At 41.8% G+C, this 25,112-nt stretch overlaps 1 pseudogene; it reads right to left on the bottom strand.

Annotated features, from left to right (window-relative positions):
* Positions 1-24,438: 24,438 nt before the first annotated feature.
* Positions 24,439-24,907, bottom strand: LOC103236942 (elongin-B pseudogene; annotated as a pseudogene).
* Positions 24,908-25,112: the final 205 nt, after the last annotated feature.

The raw sequence follows: 25,112 nt of genomic DNA, 5'->3' as shown, positions 1-25,112 counted from the left end.
TTTTTTTTTTTTTTTTGAGGCGGAGTCTTGCTCTGTCGCCCAGGCTGGAGTGCAGTGGCACTATCTTGGCTCACTGCAAGCTCCACCTCCTGGGTTCACGCCATTCTCCTGCCTCAGCCTCCCGAGTAGCTGGGACTACAGGCGCCTGCCACCACGCCCGGCTAATTTTTTTTTGTATTTTTAGTAGAGATGGGGTTTCATCGTGTTAGCCAGGATGGTCTCGATCTCCTGACCTCGTGATCCACCCATCTCGGCCTCCCAAAGTGCTGGGATTACAGGCTTGAGCCACCGCGCCCGGCCTAACATTGTTTTTAAACAAAATATTAAGCCAAAGTGTTGTTGCTTTTTAAAGTCTATCCCCTGTCCCACCTGGGGCTACATGAACTAGGACAACACCAGACGTTTCTGTGAATTAAAGAGGTAAATGTGCTGTGTCATTAAGTACTGCTTTTTCTTCGTCTTCACTTATCTGCTGTGACTAGTCTGCTGTGGAGTTCACACTAGTTAGACGCATAATGTGCTCTAAAAAGCTGTGTTCTTTTCCTTCTCTCTCTGCTAAGATGCAATTCTAGTAGCTAAAGTAAGACTAGTGAATTTATGCCTGTTTCCAAATAGAGATCTGGCCAATGACAAAGGTTTGTTTTTTTTGTTTAAATTTTTTATTTATTGGTTGCTAGGTAGAAAAGGCTCCTGCATGACTACAGTCCAACATAGCTCTGCACAGCAGGAGGGAGGCAGGCAGCCTGCTCCACTAACAAGAGGAAGTCATTTTTACATAATTTTCACAAAGATAGAAGGGTTTTCATTTTCTGGGGGGATTACAGGCACCTGCCACCACGCCTGGCTAATTTTGTATTTTTAGCAGAGACAGGGTTTCACCATGTTGGTCAGGCTGGTTTCAAACTCATGACCTCAGGTGAACTGCCTGCCTCGGCCTCCCAAAGTGTTGGGATTACAGGCATGAGCCACCGCGCCCAGCTAAAACCTCAATTAACTGGGAACCAGTTGTCTGGAATCTTCAAATTTGCCCTGCTTCCAAGTCGACATTTTAGCATTTATTATATTGTTTATCAAATACTCAAATATTTGCTGAGTATTGATTTAGTAAAGCAAGCCACAAGAAAGTCAGATTATAAGTTTATTATAAATGAATAAATAAAAACAATCTTAAGTATCTCCTGAGGTGGCTATACACTCAGCTCAGTTCCTTATTTTTGTATTTTTTATTTTGAGTGTAGCAACAGCATTGTAAACATAAAATGCATAGTGAGACTTTGTGTCCTGTGCTATGCCTAAAGCCTGGCAAAATCCCCAGGATTAAGTACCCATGTATTTTGACTATATGGGTACTTAATCAGTCAAGGGGAAATGCTTTTGTTAAAAACAAGGTTTTTCTCTACAATTAAATAAATAAAAAAATTCGGGATCTGCCGGGCGCGGTGGCTCACACCTGTAATCCCAGCACTTTGGGAGGCTGAGGCAGGTGGATCATGAGGTCAGGAGTTTGAGACCAGCCTGGCCAATATGGTGAAACCCTGTTTCTACTAAAAATACAAAAAAATTAGTCAGGCTTGGTGGTGGGCACCTGTAGTCCCAGCTACTCGGGAGGCTGAGGCAGGAGAATTGCTTGAACCCTGGGGGCAGAGGTTGCAGTGAGCCAAAATTATGCCACTGCACTCTAGTGAGACTCTGTCTCAAAAAAATAAATATATATATATACTTATATAAAATATATATATATATAGGGATCCAGGACATAGGCTCATTTCACAGAAATTTAAACAATTGCATGAATAACATCTTCTTCATAATCATAGTTTTACCACATGCTAGGTAATATTAATATTAGCTCAATCCTATTTCCATGACAACAATGATCCAGTAAAACACTTGCAAAAGTCATGTCTCATTGGAAATATGTATTGGATATTTGAAGGTTATCTGATGATGAGCTAGACTCCCCTGCTTAGACTGTACCTAGAGTACATACATCCTGTTTGCACATTGCACCTATGGAGGTGGGACCTGGTTCACCTTATTCTCCAGGCACTGACCGATAATTGAATCTCACTAAATATTTGATGAACAAAGTAAATAAACTGAAGAGTAGTGTTTCTTTCTTTTTTCTTTTTTTTTGAGACAGAGTCTCGCTGTGTTGCCCAGGCTGGAGTGCAGTGGCGCAATCTTGGCTCTGCAAGCTCCGCCTCCTGGGTTCACACCATTCTCCTGCCTTAGCCTCCCAAGTAGCTGGGACTACAGGCACCCGCCACCATGCCTGGCTAATTTTTTTTTTGTGTGTGTTTTTAGTAGAGACAGAGTTTCACTGTGTTAGCCAGGTCTCGATCTCCTGACCTTGTGATCTGCCCACCTTGGCCTCCCAAAGTGCTGGGATTACAGGTGTGAGCCACTGCGCCCAGCCCTAAGAGTAGTATTTCTTAAACATGGGTCTTATAACTAAGGCTTAGAGAGGGTAAGTAAATTCCTCAAGGTCACACAGTAAGTGATGGAGTGGGGATTCCAAACCCAGGACCCCAGGTCCCATGGCCTTAACTGTTACTGTCCATTGCCTGTTATGGTTAATTGACTTCTTAAATTATACATTCATACATACATACGTACATACGTGTGTGTGTGAGTGTGTGTGCATAAAGTCATGTGTTGCTTAATGATGCGGACATGTTCTAAGAAATGAGTTATTAGGTAATTTTGTCATTGTGTGAACATCACAGGGTACGCTTACAAACCTAGATGGTATAGACTACTACACACCTGGGCTCTGTGATATAGTTACGTACCTGTATAGCATGTTACTGTACTGAATACTGTAGGCAACTGTGATGCAATGGTATTTGTGTATCCAAACTAGAAAAGGTACAGTAAAAATACAGTGTAAAAGACAAAAAATGGTACACCTGTAGAGGGGGCACTTACCGTGAATGGAGCTCGCAGGACTGGAAGTTGTTTTGGGTGAGTTGAATGACTTTATATATTACAATAAATCATTTAATAATAACAAGTTATTACTATTATTGCCACTAATAAATTATTACTATTATTAATAACAAATAATCACTATTATTAATAATAAATTGTTATTCTTATTAATGTAAAATTTAATTTACAAAGCACCACTCTTCTTTCTCTTAAAGCCTCCAGCACTCAGTAGTCCTAGGATTCTCCTATCCAAGTACTAATCAGGCCTGATCTGGCTTAGTTTCTGAGATCAGAGGAGATTGGCTACAGTTAAGGTGATATGGCCATAGACAAATACTCTTCTTTTTTCAATAATAAATTAACCTTAGCTTACTGTAACTTTACTTTTTTTCTTTTTTTTCTGAGACGGGATCCGGCCCTGTTGCCCAGGCTGGAGAGCAGTAGTTCAATCTTGGCTCACAGCAACCTCGGCCCCCTGGGTTCAGGTGATCCTCCTGCCTCAGTCTCCTGAGTAGCTGGAATTACAGTTGTGCACCACCACACCTGGCTAATTTTTGTATTTTTTGTAGAGTTGGGGTTTCACCATGTTGCCCACGCTGGTCTTGAACTCTTGGGTTCAAGCAATCCACACACCTTGGCCTCCCAAAGTGCTGGGATTACAGGCATGAGCCACCACACCCAGTCTAACATTTTTACTTTATAATAAACTTTCTAGTTTTTAATTTTTTCAACCATTTTGTAATAGCACTTTGCTTAAAACACAAACACATTGTATAGCTGTACAAAAATATTTGCTTTTTATTTTATTAAATAGTGATGACGGGGGCATCTTAGCTTGCTGCCCAAGCTGGCCTTGAACTCCGGACTTAAGCAATCCTCCTGCCTTGGCCTTTCAAAGTGCTGCAATTACAGGCATGAGCCAGCGTGCCTGGCCAATTTTCTTTCTTTATATCCTTATTCTATAAGCTTTTTTTCTATTTAAAAATTTTTACTTTCTTAACTTTTTTTGTTAAAAACTAAGACACAAACACATTAGCCTAGGCCTACAGAGGGTCAAAATCACCAATATCACCATCTTCTACCTCCACACCTTGTCACTGGAAGGTCTTCAGGGTACCGTAGGAGCTGTCATGCATGGATGGAACTGTCATCTCCTATGATAACAAAGGTATTCTTCCTCTGGAATACTTCCTGAAGGACCTATCTGATGCTGTTTTACAGTACATTTTTTTACAAGTAGGAGTACACTCTAAGATAATAATAAAATGTATATTATAACCGGGTGCGGTGCCTCATGCCTGTAATCCCAGCACTTTGGAAGGCAAAGGTGGGTGGATCATAAGGTCGGAAGTTCGAGACCAGCCTGACCAACATGGTGAAACCCCATCTCTACTAAAAAATGCAAAAATTAGCAGGGCGTGGTGGTATGCGCCTGTAATCCCAGCTACTCAGGAGGCTGAGGCAGAAGAATTGCTTGAACCTGGGAGGCGAAGGTTGTGGTGAGCCAAGACAGCGCCACTGCACTCCAGCCTGGGTGACAGAGCAAGACTCCATCTCAGGAAAAAAAAAAAAAAAAGTATATTATAGTAAATACATAAACCAGTAACATAGTCATTTATCTTCATTATCAAGTATGATGTCTATACATAATTATATGTGCTATATGTTTCTACTGGCAGCACAGTAGGTTTGTTTATACCAGTATCACCACAACACACATGAATAATGCATTGTGCTACAACATCGTTGTGCTATAACGGAGTCTTCAGCTCTATTATAATCTTTTTTTTTTTTTTTGAGACGGAGTCTCGCTCTGTCGCCCAGGCTGGAGTGCAGTGGCCGATCTCAGCTCACTGCAAGCTCCGCCTCCCGGGTTTACGCCATTCTCCTGCCTCAGCCTCCCGAGTAGCTGGGACTACAGGCGCCCGCCACTGCGCCCGGCTAGTTTTTTTTTTGTATTTTTTAGTAGAGACGGGGTTTCACCGTGTTAGCCAGGATGGTCTCGATCTCCTGACCTCGTGATCCGCCCGTCTCGGCCTCCCAAAGTGCTAGGATTACAGGCTTGAGCCACCGCGCCCGGCTCTATTATAATCTTATGGGATCACCATGTCCATGTTATAGGAACATTATGGGAACACCATTTATATGTTTCACCACATTACTGAATACTGTAGGCAGTTGTAACACAATGGTAATCGTGTTTGTGTATCTAAACATGTCTAAGCATAGAAAGCTACAGTATAAAAATACGGTATTATAATCTATGGGACCACCGTCATATATGCGGTCCCCTATTGACCCAAATTCTGTTATGTGGTACATGACTATAATTAGTTCTTTGACCAGATATTTTGTTGTTTCTAGTGAAAATACTTGTACAAACAGCATTAGTTAAGAGTATGGACACAGGCCGGGCACGGTGGCTCATGCCTGTAATCCCAGCACTTTGGGAGTCTGAGGCAGGCAGATCACCTGAGGTCAGGAGTTCGAGACCAGCCTGGCCAACATGGTGAAACCCCCATCTCTACTAAAGTTACAAAAAATTAGCTGGGCGTGGTGGCGGGCGCCTATGATCCTAGCTACTCAGGAGGCTGAGGCAGGAGAATTGCTTGAACCCGGGAGGCGGAGGTTGTAGTGAGTCGAGATTGCGCAATTGTACTCCAGTCTGGGTGACAGAGCAAGACTCCATCTCAAAAAAAAAAAAAAAAAAAAAAGACTGGAATGCTGGAATGGAAAGGTAGGCTGGGGAAAAATCTTGTAACCAGTTTGTTGTTTTATTTCCACTTGTGTATACCAGTATTTCATGTAGGCTAATAAAAAGTAACATAAATACACTTAACAGCAGTGCATTATCAGTAATTATAGCATACTAATCTCTCAAAAGTGTTCTGGGAAATAAAAATTATTTTCTCAGTTTTTTTTTTTTTGAGACAGAGTTTTGCTCTGTCGCCCAGGCTGGCGTGCAATGGCGAGGTCTCGGCTCACTGCAACCTCCGCCTCCTGGGTTCAGGCCATTCTCCTGCCTCAGCCTCCCGAGTAGCTGGGACTACAGGCTCCCGCCACGACACCCAGCTAATTTTTAAATTTTTAGTAGAGACGGGGTTTCACCATGTTAGCCAGGCTGGTCTCGATCTCCTGACCTCGTGATCTGCCCGCCTTGGCCTCCCAAAGTGCTGGGATTACAGGCGTGAGCTGCTGCACCCGGGCTCTCAGTTTTCAAATCTTTGGGTCTGAACCATGTCAAGTGTTTTCTGTTACTCTCTGAAGGACAAAACTTCTTCCCCTCTGTCTTACGGTTGTTAAACTGTTCTGCGGCTCACTGAGAGATGGAAGGGACGCACAGCCTGCCCTGGCCGCATTTGCCTGGCGCAACTGCTTCAGCTTCTTCTCTTGATGGATCAGCCCAGGCCTCCCTTGATTTCGTTGGAAACAACACAGTGATGTGGGCTCCAGCTGTGACAAGAACGAGACTTTGTCTCAAAACAACAACAACAACAACAAAAAAACAACAAAAAAAACCCACTGCATTTATTTTTATCTCATTTTTTATTTTTGAGACTGAGTCTCGCTCTGTCGGCCAGGCTAGAGTGCAGTGGTACCATCTTTGCTTACTGCAACTTCTGCCTCCCGGGTTCAAGTGATTCTCCTGCCCCAGCCTCCCAAGCAGCTTAGATTACAGGTACATACCACCACACCCAGCTGATTTTTGTATATTTAGTAGAGAGGGGCTTTCACCATGTTGGCCACGCTGGTCTTGAACTCCTGACTTCAAGTGATCCCTGCTCCTCAGCCTCCCAAAGTGCTGGGATAACAGGCATGAGTCACTACTCCCAGCCATGTTTTCTCTGTATTTTCTTTCTTTTTTTAAAAATTCTTTCCTATAGTGTTTAAACTTAACATGTTTTCTTCTTAATACTTTTATGGTTTCTTCTTTTTTATACTTAAATCTTTGATTAATTTAGAATTTATGTAGGATTAGGTAGGGATCTCTTATTTTTAATTGTTATTTTTCAGATGGCTACTCAATTGTCACAATATTATTTATTGGTTAACCTATCTTTTCTTTGCTTATTTGAAAGTCCACCTTTACCATATACTAAATGTCTATATAAGTCTGAGTTTATTTTTTATTTTTTTCTGTTCTATTGATGATTCCAAACAAATCTGATAACTTTTAAGGGATTTTAAAAAATGATTTGGAATTTAATTGAAGCACAATATTTCCTATTATTTTAGACAATTAAAATAATCAAAAATTTAAGAGACTTGATTTTTGATTTATTACTATTCCTCAATTAACCTTTTATTGTATTCAATATTTTGAACCCAACCTTCATTAAAAAACACCTCCATGTTGACTCTCTTAGTGAACGTTGTGGATTCCCATGGGAACATTATGCAAGAAAGCAAACTATTTCAGATTTGTTTTACTCACTGTCTTCCTTGTTTGCTCTTTTGTTATTTAATATTTAAGTATACATATTTATGTAAAATTACTATTGTCAGCATAATGTCTTTGCACTTTATTGTTAAAGCTGAAACTTTCAAATATGTCTCCATCTATTTTTTTTGTCACAAGTAAAACATTTTAAAATTATGGTAAAATATACATAAGAGAAAATGTACCATTTCTAGCCTTTTTTGTTTTTTTTTTTTGAGATGGAGTCTCGTTTTATCGTCCAGGCTGGAGTGCAGTGGGGTGACCTCGGCTCACTGCAACCTCCATCTCCCAGGTTCAAGCAATTCTCCTGCCTCAGTGCCCCAAGTAGCTGGGATTACAGGCATGTGCCACCACACCCGGCTAATTTTTTGTATTTTTAGTAGAGACAGGGTTTCGCCATGTTGGCCAGGCTGGTCTCGAACTCCTGACCTCAGGTGATCTGCCTGCTTTGGCCTCCCAAAGTGCTGGGATTACAGGCATGAGTCGCTGCGCCCAGCCCATGTCTAGCCATAGATAGTGTCTATAGTTCAGTGGTGCTAAGTACATTCATACTGTTGTGCAACCATCAGCACTAACCATTTACTTTTTAAAATAAATTTGAAAATTGTCTTTAAAAAGACAGAGATAAGCTTAAAATGGCATGTTGAATTCTTGGGAAGCAAAAGCCAGTCAGTAATTTGAAGCCGACATGCACGGCGTCTCCCTGGAACACAAATGCGTTCTATAAAAGGAATTTGTTTCTTGGCTCTAAATGGCAATACATTAAATTTGGCCATTTGGAAACTGATCTGAAAGCTGGTTCTTAAACTCTCAGATTTAGCATGAGCTCAGAGGCGAAGCTGTGGCCTCAGCTTCTCCTGTTCTTAGGACAACAGGACACGCCAGCATCCTCCACTCAATCACTGTAGCCTTTGTGAACTTGTCCAAGGCCTGGAACTTCTCATCTTTTTTTTTTTTTTGATGAGGGTCTCTCATAGTTAGAGAAATGGAAAAATGCCTCTTTCACACATCCTGAATGCTGATCCCCCGTGCCCTTCTCACCTTGCTGCATGTGTCACTCCTACCCGATGAGCCAGTTAATCTGGGAATATCTTTTTTTTTTTTTTCTTTTGCATGCCGCCGTATGCCATGGAGCTCCAGATGAAGAGGTGCTAGCACGCCATATTGCAGTGCACTGCCACATCAAAGGTGTTATCCAGGCCAGACTCTAAGGGCTATCCTTCTAAGTGTAGAGGCACCTTTAAAAATGGAGTGCTTTCCATGTATACATATGTAACAAACCTGCATGTTGTGCACTTGTACCTTAGAACTTAAAGAATAATAATAAAAAAACAAAACAAAAAAATGGAATGCTTTCCTTCTCGGTCTTGTAGAGTGACATATGTTAACGAATGGGGCAGAAGAGAGTCAATTAAAGGAAGCCATGGCCTCACTCAGAGTCAGCTCTCAGGTGGTCCTTGTTTGGAGCCAGAATGGGAGCAGCTGTGTAGTTCTTGCCCAACAAAATCCTGACCCTCTGCACATTGAAGAGGCTGCTTTTCAACAGATTACTGCAATAATGGAAAACGGAATGGGCATAATTTTCCCGTTTTCCTGTAGCTATTGCACTTTATTTTGTGCATCCTTTTTGGCTATGCTTATTGCATAACTTGTCTCACAAAAGTTAAAAATTGACAGCATTATAAAAAATTATAGGACATAATAGATTATATGTATTACTGGAATTAATCTTTGAATGAGAAAGGAATGAAGATTTCCCTTCTCTCCGCTTTTGCAACCATGCCGAGAGAAACCGGAAAGAAAAAAAATTGAAATAAGCATTGATCCAACTAATGAAAGTCATTAAGTGCAAGAAACAATATCAGCATCTTGGTCATTTTTTTTTCCCTGTAGGTAACTTGAAGTTAAATTGATCAGTTTTTCTTCCCTGTAAAATGAGGATAATAATAGTGTCTTTCTTACAGGGTTGTGGTGAGGATTAAACAAATTAGCAGACAGTGCTTAGGACAGTGTCTAGAATGGAATAATCTAAATGCTAGTTATTGTGATAGGTATTTTAATTCTTACATCATTTCTTAGTCCATCTCTGAGTACATTTGGAGACATCAGCATTTTTGAGAAACTCTCATATTTGTCTTCTATTTGAGCATTGATTCCACTTGTTCTTAGAGGAAAAAGGTACCACAACCCCCATCTCACCATAAAACAAAACAGCAACATTACCACAAATTATATTTTGGTTTGGATCAGAGCTAGAGATAATATTGCTTTTTTTTCTTTTTTCTTTTTTTTTTTTTGAGACGGAGTCTCACTCTGTCACTCAGTGCAGTGGCGCGATCTCGGCTCACTGCAACCTCTGCCTCCCAGGTTCAAGTGATTCTTCTGCCTCAGCCTCCTGAGTAGCTGGGATTACAGGCACGCGCCACCATGCCTGGCTAATTTTTGTATTTTTAGTAGAGACGGGGTTTCACCATGTTGGTCAGGCTGGTCTCGAACTGCTGGTCTCGAACTCCTGACCTCGTGATCTGCCCACCTCGGCCTCCCAAAGTGCTGGGATTACAGGCATGAGAAACCGCGACTGGCTTCTTTTTTTTTCAGACAGAGTCCCACTCTGTCGCCCAGGCCGGAGTATAGTGGCATGATCTCGGCTCACTGCAACCTCCGCCTCCTGGGTTCAAGTGATTCTCCTGCCTCAGCCTTCTGAGTAGCTGGGATTACAGGCATGCACCACCATACCTGGCTAATTTTTGTATGTTTAGTAGAGACGGGGTTTCGCCATGTTGGCCAGGCTACTCTCAAACTCCTGACCTCAAGTAATCCACCCGACTCAGCCTCCCAAGTGCTGGGATTACAGGTGTGAGCCACTGTGCCCAGTCTGCTTTCTTTTCTTTAATAAATACAGTAATGCTTTCTTTAAGCGTATTTGCTCATAGAAAGATATTTTGGAAGAGAAAATGTGTCCTGGAAAGTTAGAGTTGGAGAGTATCTTTTATTCGTTCATTCAACTGCCAGGTACTATTCCCTTAGCTGAGAAGACAGAAATGGGCAAGCAGATGTAGCTCCTGCCATTAGGGAGCTGTCCTTATTGGGGGAAGGTAGGCAAGAAACATGCAAACAAACACACAAGACAATTTTAATTTTATAAAAATGTGTCACAAGAAAACAGGAACAAAACTGTATCTCATTGATAAAGAGGGACTTGGGGCAGTGGCATGCACCTGTGGTCCCAGCTCCGTGGGAGGCTGAGTGGGGAGGACTGCTTGAGCTTAGGAGTTCTGGGCTGTAGTGTGCTATGTCCATTGGATGTCCACACTAAATTCAGCATCAATATGGTGACCTCCTGTGAGCAGAGACTACCCAGTTGCTAAGGTGTGGTGAACTAGCCCAAGTTGGAGACAGAGCAGGTTAAAACTCTTGTGCTGATCAGTAGTGGGATTGAATCTGTGACTAGCCACTGCACTCTAGCTGGGCAACATAGTAAAACCCTGTCTCTACAAAAAAAAAAAAAAAAAAAAAAAAAAAAAAATACAGGGGGAGGGGAAGAAGAGGGGAGCACTGCTTAAAGTCACATGGTCTTGTAAGGCTTCTCTAAGGAGGTGACATTTGAGGTCAGAATGGTCAGGGGGAGGAATCAACCCTGGGAAGACCTGGGGGAAGAGCATTCAAATAAGAAGGAACGACGATTCAAAGTCCTAACAGAGTCCAGGTTGCTGTGTTTGAAGGACTGAAAGGCCAAGGGGGATAAAAGGATAAACTGAGGCTGGAGTGGGAGGCAAGGCCAAGGTCTTGTAGGGCTCCTGTCATAGTAAGGAATTTTTTGTGTGTGTTTTTCTTTTTTTTTTTTTTTGAGACAGAGTCTCACTCTGTCGCCAAGGCTGGAGTGCAGTGGTGTGATCTTGGCTCACTGCAAGCTCTGCCTCCCGGGTTCACGCCATTCTCCTGCCTCAGCCTCCTGAGTAGCTGGGACTATAGGTGCCCACCACCATGCCCCGCTAATTTTTTGAAGTTTTAGTAGAGACAGGGTTTCACCATGTTAGCCAGGATAGTCTCGATCTCCTGACCTTGTGATCCGCCGACCTCGGCCTCCCAAAGTGCTGGGATTACAGGCGTGAGCCACCGCGCCTGACCTTGTGTTGTTTTTAGACAGAGTCTTGCTCTGTCACCCAGGCTGGAGTGTAGTGGTGCAATCTCAGCTCACTGCAATCTGTGCCTCCCAGATTCAAGCAATTCTCCTACCTCAACCTCCCAAGCATGGCGGTGCATGGCTGTAGCTGGGACTACAGGCATGCATCACCATGCCTGGCTAATTTTGTATTTTTAGTGGAGATGGGGTTTCACCATGTTGGCCAGGCTGGCCTCGAACTCCTGACCTCGTGATCTGCCCACCTCAGCTTCCCAAAGTGCTGGGATTACAGGAGTGAGCCACCATGCCCGGCCATAGTAAATAATTTGGATTTTGTTCTAGGTGGAATGTGAAGTTATCTGAGGGCTTCAAGGAGGAGGTCATGACCTAATTTGCATTTTAAATTGGTCTAGTTGCTGAGCAGAGAATGAATTACAGTAAGGGGCAAAGAGTGGAACCAGGGAGTAGGGTAAGGAACCTGTTGCAGTAGGCCTCGTGAGAGAGACGATGGGGGCTAGGGTCATCATGTAGGAGAGAATGGTCACTTTGGGGACATGTTGTGGACATGGAATCATTATGACATGCTGATGGCTGGGTGTTGGGTGGAGAGAAGGAGAAGACTCAAGAATGACCCTCGCATTTTTGGCTTCAACCACTGGATCATCTCTGAGTTCATCTAGTCTAGTTCCCCAATTTGACTTTGATGAACCACTAACAGGACAAAATTGGTGTAGTCAGCATATTGATGCTGTTGTTTCTTTTGCCAAGTCAGTTTATTGCAAAAGCAATAACTATCACCATCTCCTGCCACCATCATTTCCTAGAAGAGAGGATACGCTACCGATGAAAAAGTAGGAAAGGTTAATTTTGAGTAATTTTAGAATTAAGAGCAATCCTTTTAATTCAATCAAGTGAAATCTAGGGAAATTCATGACCTTGTTCTTTGTTCTTTATTTTTTTATTGTTTTGTCATTGATCAGTAGAAATGTTGTCATACCTGGACAGGTACTTGGGAACCATTGGTCTATTTGATCCTTCCAATCCAGGCAGAACAATGATCTTCCAGCTTCTGCATGAACACACTCCATGAAGGGGTACATCTCACTAGGTAGCCCATTCCATTGTGGAAGAGTCCTAATTAATAAATTAATACATGGTCTCCTGCCACCTCCGTGTCCTTGCCTTGCTCTCTGGATGTACAACGAGTAAAGCTAATCTCCAGCATTATAGTCTTTCTTTTCTTTCTTTTTTCTTTTCTTTTTTTTTTTTTTTTTTTTGAGACGGAGTCTCACTCTGTCACCCAGGCTGGAGTGCAGTGGCACAGTCTCGGCTCACTGCAACCTCCGTCTCTCAGGCTCAAGCAATTCTTCTGCCTAGCCTCTCGAGTAGCTGGGACTACAGGTATGTACCACCACACCCGGCTAATTTTTGTATTTTTAATAGAGACGGGGTTTCACCATATTGGCGAGGCTGGTCTTGAACTCCTGACCTCATAATCTGCCCACCTCGGCCTCCCAGAGTGCTGAGATTACAGGTGTGAGCCACCGTGCCCGGCCTCACAGTCTTTCAAACCTGTGAAGAGGTCAGTCATGTCCACTTTCTGAAAGGGCAAACATCTCTGTCTCTTTTAACTAACAATTCTCCCTTGATACAAATTCAGAATATATAAATAACATGGTGTATTAGTTCATTCTTGCATTGCTATAAGAAACTACCTGAGACTAGGTAATTTATTATGAAAAGATGTTTAATTGACTCACATTTCTGCAGGCTGTACAGGAAGCATGGCTCGGGAGGCCTCAGGAAACTTACAATCATGGTGGAAGGCGAAGGGGAAGTAGACACAGACATATCTTCACATGGCGGAGCAGGAGAGAGAGAGAGAAAAAGGGGAAGTGCTACACACTTTTTTTTTGTTGTTTATTTTTTGAGACAGAGTCTCACTCTGTCACCCAGGCTGGAGTGCAGTGGCGTGATCTTGGCTCACTATAACCTCCACCTCCTGGTTCAAGTGATTCTCCTGCTCACTGCAACCTCACTGCAAAGGATTTAAAGGCTGGATACCTGGATATTTATTCTGGAATTGAGGCAGGACAAGGAATTTGACTGCACACAGAGATCTTGATCTCATAACCCTCTCGAATATTGACATCGTTTGTTTAAGAGAGACCTGGATTTAGAGGACAAATTAGATCATGTTCAAAGCTTTAAGGCTTAAAAAAAATCTGGCCCTGCTCATTGTGATGAATGTCAGAGGGACTATTTCTGACTTAACAGGCATGTAATTTAGAACTCATATTTATGAAAGCACCTTGCATGATGTCTTGCTACTTGGTGATGATTTATTTCTTCTCTTTCCTTTTTCCATTCCTGACTTCTTTTCCTCCTTCCTTTCTTCATTCTTCTGATTTGAATCTGTTAAGAGAATACTGCTAGGGTTCATTCAATATCTCAAGCATGTCAGAGCACAAGCTGAATTTGCAAATATCTGGCTTCACCTTGACAGTCCTTTGACCCTTATACGCCTAATGACAAATGAAAAAAACTATGTTCCATTAAGGTAGTTTTCTCTCTCTCTCTCTTTCTCTCTCTCTCTCTCTCTCTCTCTCTCTTTCCTCTTTTCTTTCTTTTTCTTTTCTTTCTTTCTTTTTTGAGACAGAGTCTCACTTTGCTGTCCCATCTGGAGTACAATGGCACGATCTCGGCTCCCTGCCACCTCCACCTTGGGGTTCAAGCAATTCTCCCGCCTTAGCCTCCCAAGTAGCTAGGATTATAGGCACCTGACATCATGCCTGGCTAATTTTTTTTTTTTTTTTTTTGAGATGGAATTTCATTCTCGTTGCCCAGGCTGCAGTGCAATGGCATGATCTTGGCTCACTGCAACCTCTACCTCCCGGGTTCAAGTGATTCATGTGCCTCAGCCTCTCGAGTAGTTGGGATTACAGGCGCATGCCACCACACCCAGCTAATTTTTGTAATTTTAGGAGAGACTGGGTTTCATTATATTAGGCTGGTCTTGAACTCTTGACCTCAGGTGATCCACCTGCCTCGACCTCCCAAAGTGTTGGGATTATAGACGTGAGCCACCACACCTGGCCAGGTAGTTTTCTTTTTTTTTCTTCTTTCTTTCTTTTTTTTTTGAGATGAAGTCTCACTTTGTCACCCGGGCTGAAGTGCAGTGGCATGATCTCAGCTCACTGCAACCTCGGCCTCCCAGGTTCAAGCCATTTTCCTGCCTCAGCCTCCTGTGTAGCTGGAGTTACAGGTGCACACCACCACACCCGGCTAATTTTTGTATTTTTAGTAGAGACAGGATTTCACCAGGTTGGCCAGGATGGTCTTGATCTCTTGACTTCGTGATCCGCCCACCTCAGCCTCCCAAAGTGCTGGTATTATAGGTGTGAGCCACCGTGCCTGGCCCCAGCCAGGTAGTATTCTAAGAACAATATTTCCTAGGTTGTATACATGTTGGACCTCAAGACTCCTAAGTATGTAGATAGAGTTCTTCTAGTTTAGATATTTGTACTTAATAGTAAACAAACTCATAGGCAGAGGATGAAAAAAAAAAAAAAAATTCCAGCTGGATGTAGTGACTCATGCCTGTAATCTCAGCACTTTGGGAGGCTGAGGTGGGTGGATCACTGGAGGTCAGGAGTTTGAGACCAGCCTGACCAACATGGTGAAATCTTGTCTCTAGGAAAAATTCAAAAGTTAGCTAGGTATGGTGGTGCTCGCCTGTAATCCCAGCTACTTGGGAGGCCGAGGCAGGAGAACCTGGGAGGTGGAGGCAGCAGTGAGCCGAGATCACACCATTGTACTCCAGCCAGGGTGACAGAACGAGACTGTCTCAAAAACAAACAAACAAGCAAACCTACCATCCCAAACCCCCACAAACACCAAAAAGTTCCATGCAAGGGGCACAGAGAGCTCCCATAAAATAGTAGTGGGTCTTAATTTTTCCTTGTATTTGTTTGTTTTTTATTTTTGGATGCTGTGTAGTAGTTTTTAAACACCAGGGATGATTATATCTTCTGTATGGATGACACATTTTGCCAATATAAAATGTCCCTTAAACCTTGTGACTGGAATTCACCTTTTCCTGATGTTAAACTTGAACTTCTTTTTCCTTTTCCATAATAATGACCTGGCCTGTCTATCTCAGTGTTGGTAGGTGCTTGTTGACATTTCAGAGGGGAGCAGGGCTTGGGGAGGGCGCAGTGGCCAGTGCCAAATTAACCTCTTCTAACAAAGCTTTCCTGATTTCACTCACCGTTCACCCTTTACTCTGCTTGCGCTCTGCTGTCTGTGCACGTTTGGTGAATATATTTAACTGTGGACATTCTGTCACCTCACCTGAAGTTGTGAGCTTCTTGATGACAGGGTTTTTTCACACACACACTGCAGAAGACTGCAGTCCACACTCTGATTAACTTTTATGTGTAGGGAACACTTTCTTTGGCGAATGCTTCAAAGTTGAACAAACCACCTCCCCTCTTGAGTAATTTGTTATAATTTTGTGCTTTCTGTCCATGTAAAAATGCTAATTCTACAAATCAAATGCAATATCAAGTGCATGATTGCTGCAAAAAATTCCATCGTAGAGAATTGGGGATCCAGTTAACTACCAATAGAATATTTACCATTATTTATACTCTTAAAATTAAAGTTTTTACTATTATTGCTAGGTGAGTTGGCTCACACCTGTAATCCCAGCACTTTGGAAGGCCGAGGCAGGAGGATCTTTTGAGCCCAGGAGTTCAAGACTAGCCTGGGCAAAATAGTGAGACTCCATCTCTACAAAAAAAAAGTTTAAAAAGTAGCTGGGCATGGTGACATGTGCCTGTAGTTCCAGCTACTCTGGAAGCTGAGGCAGGAGGATCACTTGAGCCCAGGAAGTCAAGGCTGCAGTGAGCCGTGATTGTGCCACTAAACTCCAGCCTGGGCAACAGAGCAAAACCTTGCTTCAAATAAAATAAAATAAAAAAGATATATTGACTTGTGAAAAGAATAACGGATTACAGCATGCTATATATGATATTATTATAATTTTATTAAAAAAATTTATATCTCCCTACAGTTATTGAATAGGAATAGTCCAAAAAATTAGCAGTGGTCATCTCTGATTATTTTTCGCCTCTTATCACTTATCCATATTTCCTAGATTTTCTACTACGAGCACACATTTCATTGGTGATAAAAATAAAAATAAGCTTTTCTTTAAAAATGTTTTCTAGGTATTTCTGAAGCTCTACCAGAACACAGAAAAAAATTAATTAATTATTATTATTATTTTTTGGAGATAGAGTTTCCCTCTGTTGCTCAGGCTGGAATTCAGTGATGTGATTATGGCTCACCTCCGCCTCAACCTCCCAGGCTCAAGTAATCTTCCCATCTCAGCCTCCCAAGTAGCAGCTGAGATTACAGGTGCATGCCACAATGCCTGGTTACTTTATTTTTATTACTTTTATTATTGTTTTTTGAGACAGTTTTGCTCTGTTGCTGAGGTTGGAGTCTAGTGGCACGATCTTGGCTTACTGCAGCCTCCACCTCCCAGTTTCTAGCGATTTTTCTGCCTTAGCCTCCCAAATAGCTGGGACTATATGCCACCACGCTTGGCTAATTTTTGTATTTTTAGTAGAGACGGGATTTCACCATGTTGGCCAGGTTGGTCTCTAACTCCTGACCTCAAGTGATCCACCCACCTTAGCCTCCTAAAGTGTTGGGATTACAGGCCTGAGCCACTGCGCCCAGTCTATTTTTATTTTTGTAGAGATGGGGTTTCCCCGTGTTGCCTAGGGCCTCTTGACCTCCCAGGCTGATTCTGATTTGAGAGGCGATGGAGGGGGCCAGGAAGCCAAGATGGTTCTGCTGCAGTTTGTCACAGACCACACTGTTAAAACACAGCATTGTGTATTTAATCAACTGTTAAGAGAAATATATACTTCTGAGGGTAAATCACAAAATATATTTCGGCTGGGTGCGGTGGCTCATGCCTGTCATCCCAGCACTTTGGTAGGATGATGCGGGAGGATTGCTTGAGCCCAGGAGTTCGAGACCAGGGCAACATAGTGAGACCCTATCTGTGTTTTTTTAAAAAAAGGCAAAATAACTTTCAAAGAATATCTAATAATGGTATATTTTTTTCTGTTTAAAATGTATTTCACACAAATATGCTTCTTATACCTTCCTAAGCCTCCCAGCTGGGGTCATTCATTTACACATTTATTTTACTAATATTTTTGGGCATGTAGAATGTGTTGGGCACTGTGCTTCATGTCCAACTGAGATACAGTATGCCACTTGGGAAGGTGTAATTCACTCTTGCTTCCTGTACTTTTCCTGTCACTCATGTGACAGCATCTGGCAGGTTCTAGTCAGATTTGCTTATTACCATCTTATTTTCCCTTCATCTAAGGAAAGGAATGTTAACTCAGTTTGATTAAAGTCCTCCTTTTTATTTGAGTTCAACCTCTACCTCAGAGTGACCCACTCTGTGATTTACCTGTTCTGTTCCTTCAAAATGTCATTTCTTAGGTCATGCTAAGATGCCACAGACTGGGTGGCTGAGCAATAGACATCTCTTTTCCTCAGAGCTCCAGAACCTGGGGAGTCTAAAATCATGGTCCAGCAGTGTCCAGTTTCTGCTAAGGGCCTGCTTCCTGAATTGCAGAAGGCTGGGGAGAGAGAGGGAGAGGAAGAAGGGGAGAGAGAGAGAGAAAGAGAGAGAAAGAAAGAGAAAGAAAGAAGGAAAGAACGAGAAAGAAAGAAAGAGGACTCTTTAGTGTCTCTTCTCATAAGGTCACTAATCCTATTATGAGGACCTCATCCTCATGACCTCATCTAGACCTAATTACTCCCAAAGGCCCCATCTCCAAGTACCATTATGTTGGGGGTTAGGGCTTAAACATATGAATATGAAGGGTTGCAAACATTCGTTCCATAATCGTCAAGTCTGTTTAATCAGGTTGAAGTCAATAAACTTCTTAAACTGCACAAGAAGTCTCATGCTTATTAATGTAGCGCTATGTAGTGTCCCTCAAAATGCATGTGTTGGAAACTTAATCCCCAATGCAACCGTCTTGGGAGGTAGGACCTAATGTGAAGTGTTTAGATCATGAAGGCCCCATCCTCATGAATGGACTAGTGATGATTTAAAAAGGACTTGAGGCTGTGAGTTTGATCTCTTGCCCTCTTGTCCTCTCTTACTCTCTTGCCTTGTGCCTTGGGATGACATAGCAAGAAGGCCCTCACCAGATGCCAACACCGTGCTCTTGGACTTCCCAGCCTCCAGAGCTGTGAGTCAATACATTTCTATTCTTTATAAATTACCCATTCTCAGATATGTTGTTATAGCAGCACGAAGTGTACTTAGACACATAGCATAATTTGTACACAGATTATGATAACTTCTTTTTCTTTTTTTTTTTTTTGTAATAGGGTCTTGCCCTGTCACCCAGACTGGAGTGCAGTGACATGATTATGACTAACTGCAGCCCTGACCACCCAGGATCTGGCGATCCTCTCACCACAGCCTCCTGAGTAGCTGGAACTAGAGGTGTGTGCCACCATGCCCAGTTAATTTTTTAATTTTTTTTTGTACAGATGGGGTCTTACTATGTTGCCTAGGCTATGAGACCTTAGTAATATTACTAATAGACATTGTAAAGTAAAATACATGCCTCATAAAATTGACATTTTATTTTAAGACAAAGTGATAGGGCAGAGATTTAAAAAATTTTTCAGTTCATAGTGCCCTGAGTATTCACTTGCTAAGTAGTTAGGTCCAAGTAATAGTATTTAGTAGACATCTGAAAATTATTAAACTCATAAATTGAAATAAAAGATTTATTTTTATTTTTTCTTAAATAACCATAATTACTAATAATATACTTGTACTTCTTGGGCTCTACGCAACTTCTCAAAGTTTGGAATCAGACAAGACAGCCACCTTCATTTCTTGTTCCACACTCAGTTTTATGTGATTATTATTATTTTTTTGAGACAGGGGCTCATTGTGTTGCCCAGACTGGAGTGCAGTGGTGTGATCTCGGCTCACTGCAACCTCCACCTCTTGGGTTCAAGCAATTCTCATGCCTCAGCCTCCTGAGTAGCTGGGATTACAGGCATGTGCCACCATGCCCAGCTAATTTTTGTATTTTTAGTAGAGACAAGGTTTTGCCATGTTGGCCAGGCTGTTCTCAAACTCCTGACTTCGAGTGATCCACCTACCTTGGCCTCCCAAAGTGTTGGGATTACTGGGGTGAACCACTGCGCCTGGCCTGATTTTTTTTTTTTTTAATTATTTATATCAAAGGAACTGGCAAAAGTCTAGCTTTGCAAAGGCGTGACATCACTGAAATGAATGTAGCTATCTAATGTTGAAGTTGTGAAATGCCTCAAGTTAGCAGCTTGTCTGGTGTCTGACAGATATCAAATGCCTTTAGAAAACTTTAAATATCCCATTCACTGTGGTGCCACAGAATGTCTATGCTGTTGGAGAACAAGATCAATTCTTTAGAGATCCTTGTTCATGTAAGATTACTAATTCCATAAATGAGCACAAACTGCCATTATCCTTAGACTTGTTCAATTAGGATATTTGAAAGGTAAACCCTCGAACACCAGTGTCTTTTATTTATTTATTTATTTATTTTTTAAAATTATACTTTAAATTCTAGGGTACATGTGCACAACGTGCAGGTTTGTTACATAGATAATCATGTACCATGTTGGTTTGCTGCACCCATTAACTCATCATTTACATTAGACGTTTCTCCTAATGCTATCCCTCCCCCTGCCCCCCACCCCCTGGCAGGCCCCAGGTATAATGTTCCCCGCCCTGTGTCCATGTGTTCTCATTGTTCACTTCCCACCTATGAGTGAGAACATGTGGTGTTTGGTTTTCTGCCCTTGTGATAGTTTGCTCAGAAGGGTGATTTCCAGTTGCATCCACGTCCCTGCAAAGGACATGAACTCATCCTTTTTTTATGCCTGCAGAATATTCCATGGTGTATATGTGCCATATTTTCTTAATCCAGTCTATTCTTCATGGACATTCGGGTTGGTTCCAAATCTTTGCTATTGTTAATAGTGCCGCAATAAACATAAGTGTGCATGTGTCTTTATAGTAGCATGATTTATAATCCTTTGGGTATATACTCAGTAATGGGATCGCTTGGTCAAATGGTAGTTCTAGTTCTAGATCTTTGAGGAATTGTCACACTGTCTTCCACAATGATTGAACTAATTTACACTCCCACCAACAGTGTAAAAGTGTTCCTATTTCATAGTAGCATGATTTATAATCCTTTGGGTATATACCCAGTAATGAGATCTCTGGGTCAAATGGTAGTTCTAGTGCTAGATCCTTGAGGAATTGCCACACTGCTTCCACAATGATTGAACTAATTTACACTCCTATCAACAGTGTAAAAGTGTTCCTATTTCTCCACATTCTCTCCAGCATCCGTTGTTTCCTGACTTTTTAATGATTGCCATTCTAACTGGTGTGAGATGGTATCTCATTGTGGTTTTGATTTGCATTTCTCTGATCACCAGTGATGATGAGCATTTTTTCATATGTCTGATGGCTGCATAAATGTCTTCTTTTGAGAAGTATCTGTTCATATCCTTTGCCCACTTTTTGATGGGGTTGTTTGCTTTTTTCTTGTAAATTTGTTTAAGTTCTTTGTAGATTCTGGATATTAGCCCTTTGTCAGATGGGTAGATTGCAAAAAATTTCTCCCATTCTGTAGGTTGTCTATTCACTCTGATGGTAGTTTCTTTAGCTGTGCAGAAGTTCTTTAGTTTAATTAGATCCCATTTGTCAATTTTGGCTTTTGTTGCCATTGCTTTTGGTGTTTTAGACATGAAGTCTTTGCCCAGGCCTATGTCCTGAATGGTATTGCCCAAGTTTTCTTCTAGGGTTTTTATGGTTTTAGGTCTTACATTTAAGTCTTTGATCCATCTTGAATTAATTTTTGTATAAGGTGTAAGGAAGGCATCCACTTTCAGCTTTCTACATATGAGTAGCCAGTTTTCCCAGCACCGTTTATTAAACAGGGAATCCTTTCCCTATTTCTTGTTTTTGTCAGGTTTGTCAAATATCAGATGGTTGTAGATATGTGATGTTATTTCTGAGGACTCTGTTCTGTTCCATTGGTCTATATACCTGTTTCAGTACCAGTAACATGCTGTTTTGGTTACTGTAGTCTTGTAGTATAATCTGAAGTCAGGTAGTGTGATGCCTCCAGCTTTGTTCTTTTTGCTTAGGATTGTCTTGGCAATGCGGGCTCTTTTTTGTTTCCACATGAACTTTAAAGTAGTTTTTTCCAATTCTGTGAAGAAAGTCATTGGTAGCTTGATGGGGATGACATTGAATCTATAAATTACCTTGGGCAGTATGGCCATTTTCACAATATTGATTCTTCCTATCCATGAGCATGGAATGTTCTTCCATTTGTTTGTGTCCTCTTTTATTTCTTTGATCAGTGGTTTGTAGTTCTCCTTGAAGAGGTCCTTCACATCCCTTGTAAGTTGGATTCCTAGGTATTTTATTCTCTTTGTAGTAGTTGTGAATGGGAGTTCACTCATGATTTGGCTCTCTGTTTGTCTGTTATTGGTGTATAACAATGCTTGTGATTTTTGCACATTGATTTTGTATCCTGAGACTATGCTGAAGTTGCTTATCAGCTTAAGGAGATTTTGGGCTGAGACGATGGGGTTTTCTCAATATACAATCATATCATCTGCTAAGAGGGACAATTTGACTTCCTCTTTTCCTAATTGAATACTCTTTATTTCTTTCTCTTGCCTGATTGCCCTGGCCAGAACTTCCAACACTATGTTGGATAGGAATGGTGAGAGAGGACGTCCCTGTCTTGTGCCAGTTTTCAAAGGGAATGCTTTCAGTTTTTGCCCATTCAGTATGATATTGGCTGTGGGTTTGTCATAAATAGCTCTTATTATTTTGAGATACGTTCTATTAATACCTAGTTTATTGAGAGTTTTTAGCATGAAGGGCTGTTGAATTTTGTCAAAGGCCCTTTCTGCATCTATTGAGATAATCACGTGGTTTTTGTCTATGGTTTTGTTTATGTGATGGATTTTGTTTATTGATTTGTGTATGTTGAACCAGCCTTGCATCCCAGGGATGAAGTCGACTTAATCGTGGTGAATAAGCTTTTTGATGTGCTGCTGGATTCGGTTTGCCAGTATTTTATTGAGGATTTTCGCATTGATGTTCATCAGGGATATTGGTCTAAAAGTCTCTTTTGTGTGTGTGTGTCTCTGCCAGGCTTTGGTATCAGGATGATACTGGCCTCATAAAATGAGTTAGGGAGGATTCCCTCTTTTTCTATTGATTGGAATAGTTTTTGAAGGAATGGTACCAGCTCCTCTTTGTACCTCTGGTAGAATTCGGCTGTGAATCCGTCTGGTTCTGGACTTTTTTTGGTTGGTAGGCTATTTATTATTGCCTCAATTTCAGAGTCTGTTATTGACCTATTCAGAAATTCAATTTCTCCCTGGTTTAGTCTTGGGAGGGTGTATGTGTCCAGGAATTTATCCATTTCTCCTAGATTTTCTAGTTTATTTGCATAGAGGTGTTTATAGTATTTTCTGATGGTAGTTTGTATTTCTGTGGGATTGGTGGTGAAATCCCCTTTATCATTTTTTATTGTATCTATTTGATTCTTCTCTCTTTTCTTCTTTATCAGTCTTGCTAGTGGTCTATCAATTTTGTTGACTTTTTCAAAAATCCAGCTCCTGGATTCATTGATTTTTTGAAGGTTTTTTTTTGTGTTTCTATCTCCTTCAGTTCTGCTCTGATTTTAGTTATTTCTTGCCTTCTGCTAGCTTTTGAATTTGTTTGCTCTTGCTTCTCTAGTTCCTTTAACTGTGATGTTAGGCACTAGATCTTTCCTGCTTTCTCTTGTGGGCATTTAGTGCTATAAATTTCCCTCTACACATTGCTTTAATTGTGTCCCAGAGATTCTGGTACGTTGTGTCTTTGTTCTCACTGGTTTCAAAGAACATCTTTATTTCTACCTTCATTTCATTATTTACCCAGTAGTACAGAGTATTCAGTATTCAGGAGCAGGTTGTTCAGTTTCCATGCAGTTGTGTGGTTTTGAGTGAGTTTCTTAATCCTGAGTTCTAATTTGATTGCACTGTGGTCTGAGAGACAGTTTGTTGTGATTTCTGTTCTTTTACATTTGCTGAGGAGTTCTTTACTTCTAACTATGTGGTCAATTTTGGAATAAGTGCGATGTGATGCTCACATGAATGTATATTCTGCTGATTTGGGGTGGAGAGTTCTGTAGATGTCTATTAGGTCTGTTTAGTGCAGAGCTGATTTCAAGTCCTGGATATCCTTGCTAACCTTCTGTCTCGTTGATCTGTCTAATATTGACAGTGGGATGTTAAAGTCTCGCATTATTACTGTGTGGGAGTCTTAGTCTCTTTTTAGGTCTCTAAGGACTTACTTTATTAATCTGGGTGCTCCTGTATTGGATGCATATATATTTAGGAAGATTAGCTCTTCTTGTTGAATTGATCCCTTTACCATTATGTAACGGCCTTCTTTGTCTCTTTTGGTCTTTGTTGGTTTAAAGTCTGTTTTATCAGAGACCAGGATTGCAATCCCTGCTTTTTTTTTTGCTTTCCATTTGCTTGGTAGATCTTCCTCCATCCCTTTATTTTGAGCCTATGTGTGTCTCTGCACGTGAGATGGGTCTCTTGAATACAGGACACTGATGGGTCTTGACTCTTTATCCAATTTGCCAGTCTATGTCTTTTAATTGTGGCATTTATCCCATTTACATTTAAGGTTAATATTGTTATGTGTGAATTTGATCCTGTCATTATGATGTTAGCTGGTTATTTTGCCTGGTTAGTTGATGCAGTTTCTTCATAGCATCGATGATCTTTACAATTTGGCATGTTTTTGCAGTGGCTGATATTGGGTGTTCCTTTCCATGTTTAGTGCTTCCTTCAGGAGCTCTTTCTTTTTCTTTTCCCAAATCTCTTTTATTGGGGGCAATGGGCCTCTTGGGGGTCCTCACTGCATGGCGTGTTCATTGGCACTGCTTCCCGAGTCCTGGGGCTTCATCACATCAGGCAGCTTGGAGGGGTTGGAGAACGGCTCAATGCGTAGGGCCTCAAAGGTGTCATCTGCCCGGAAGGCCAGCCCCACTGTGGCTGGGGCCTGTGGCCGTGCTGTTTGACTGGTGAAGCCATACTCACCCAGTGTTTTGCCATCATCCAAGATGGTCATCCTTGTACAGCCGCTGCTCATCAGGAGGCAGGTTGAGGATGCCCTCGACAATGTGCTTCAGCTCTAACACTGTGCTGGACTGCTTGGCGTCCATGAAGATGGTGGTCTTGTGGCGCCAGATCATGAGGAACATGTCCTGGGGGTGGCGGACTGGTGTGAGCACTAAGCCTGGCCCCCGGTGTGGCCAAGCCGCCCCCTGCCCCCCCGGCCCGGCCTGGCCCGGCCACCAGGAGCTCTTGTAAGGCAGGCCTGGTGGTGACAAAATCTCTTAGCATTTGCTTGTCTGTAAAGGATTTTATTTCTCCTTCACTTATGAAGCTTAGTTTGGCTGGATATGA

This window comes from Chlorocebus sabaeus, chromosome 8 (assembly GCF_047675955.1).
Source record: "Chlorocebus sabaeus isolate Y175 chromosome 8, mChlSab1.0.hap1, whole genome shotgun sequence".
NCBI lineage: Eukaryota > Metazoa > Chordata > Mammalia > Primates > Cercopithecidae > Chlorocebus > Chlorocebus sabaeus.
This window is presented reverse-complemented; position numbering and strand designations above follow the sequence as displayed.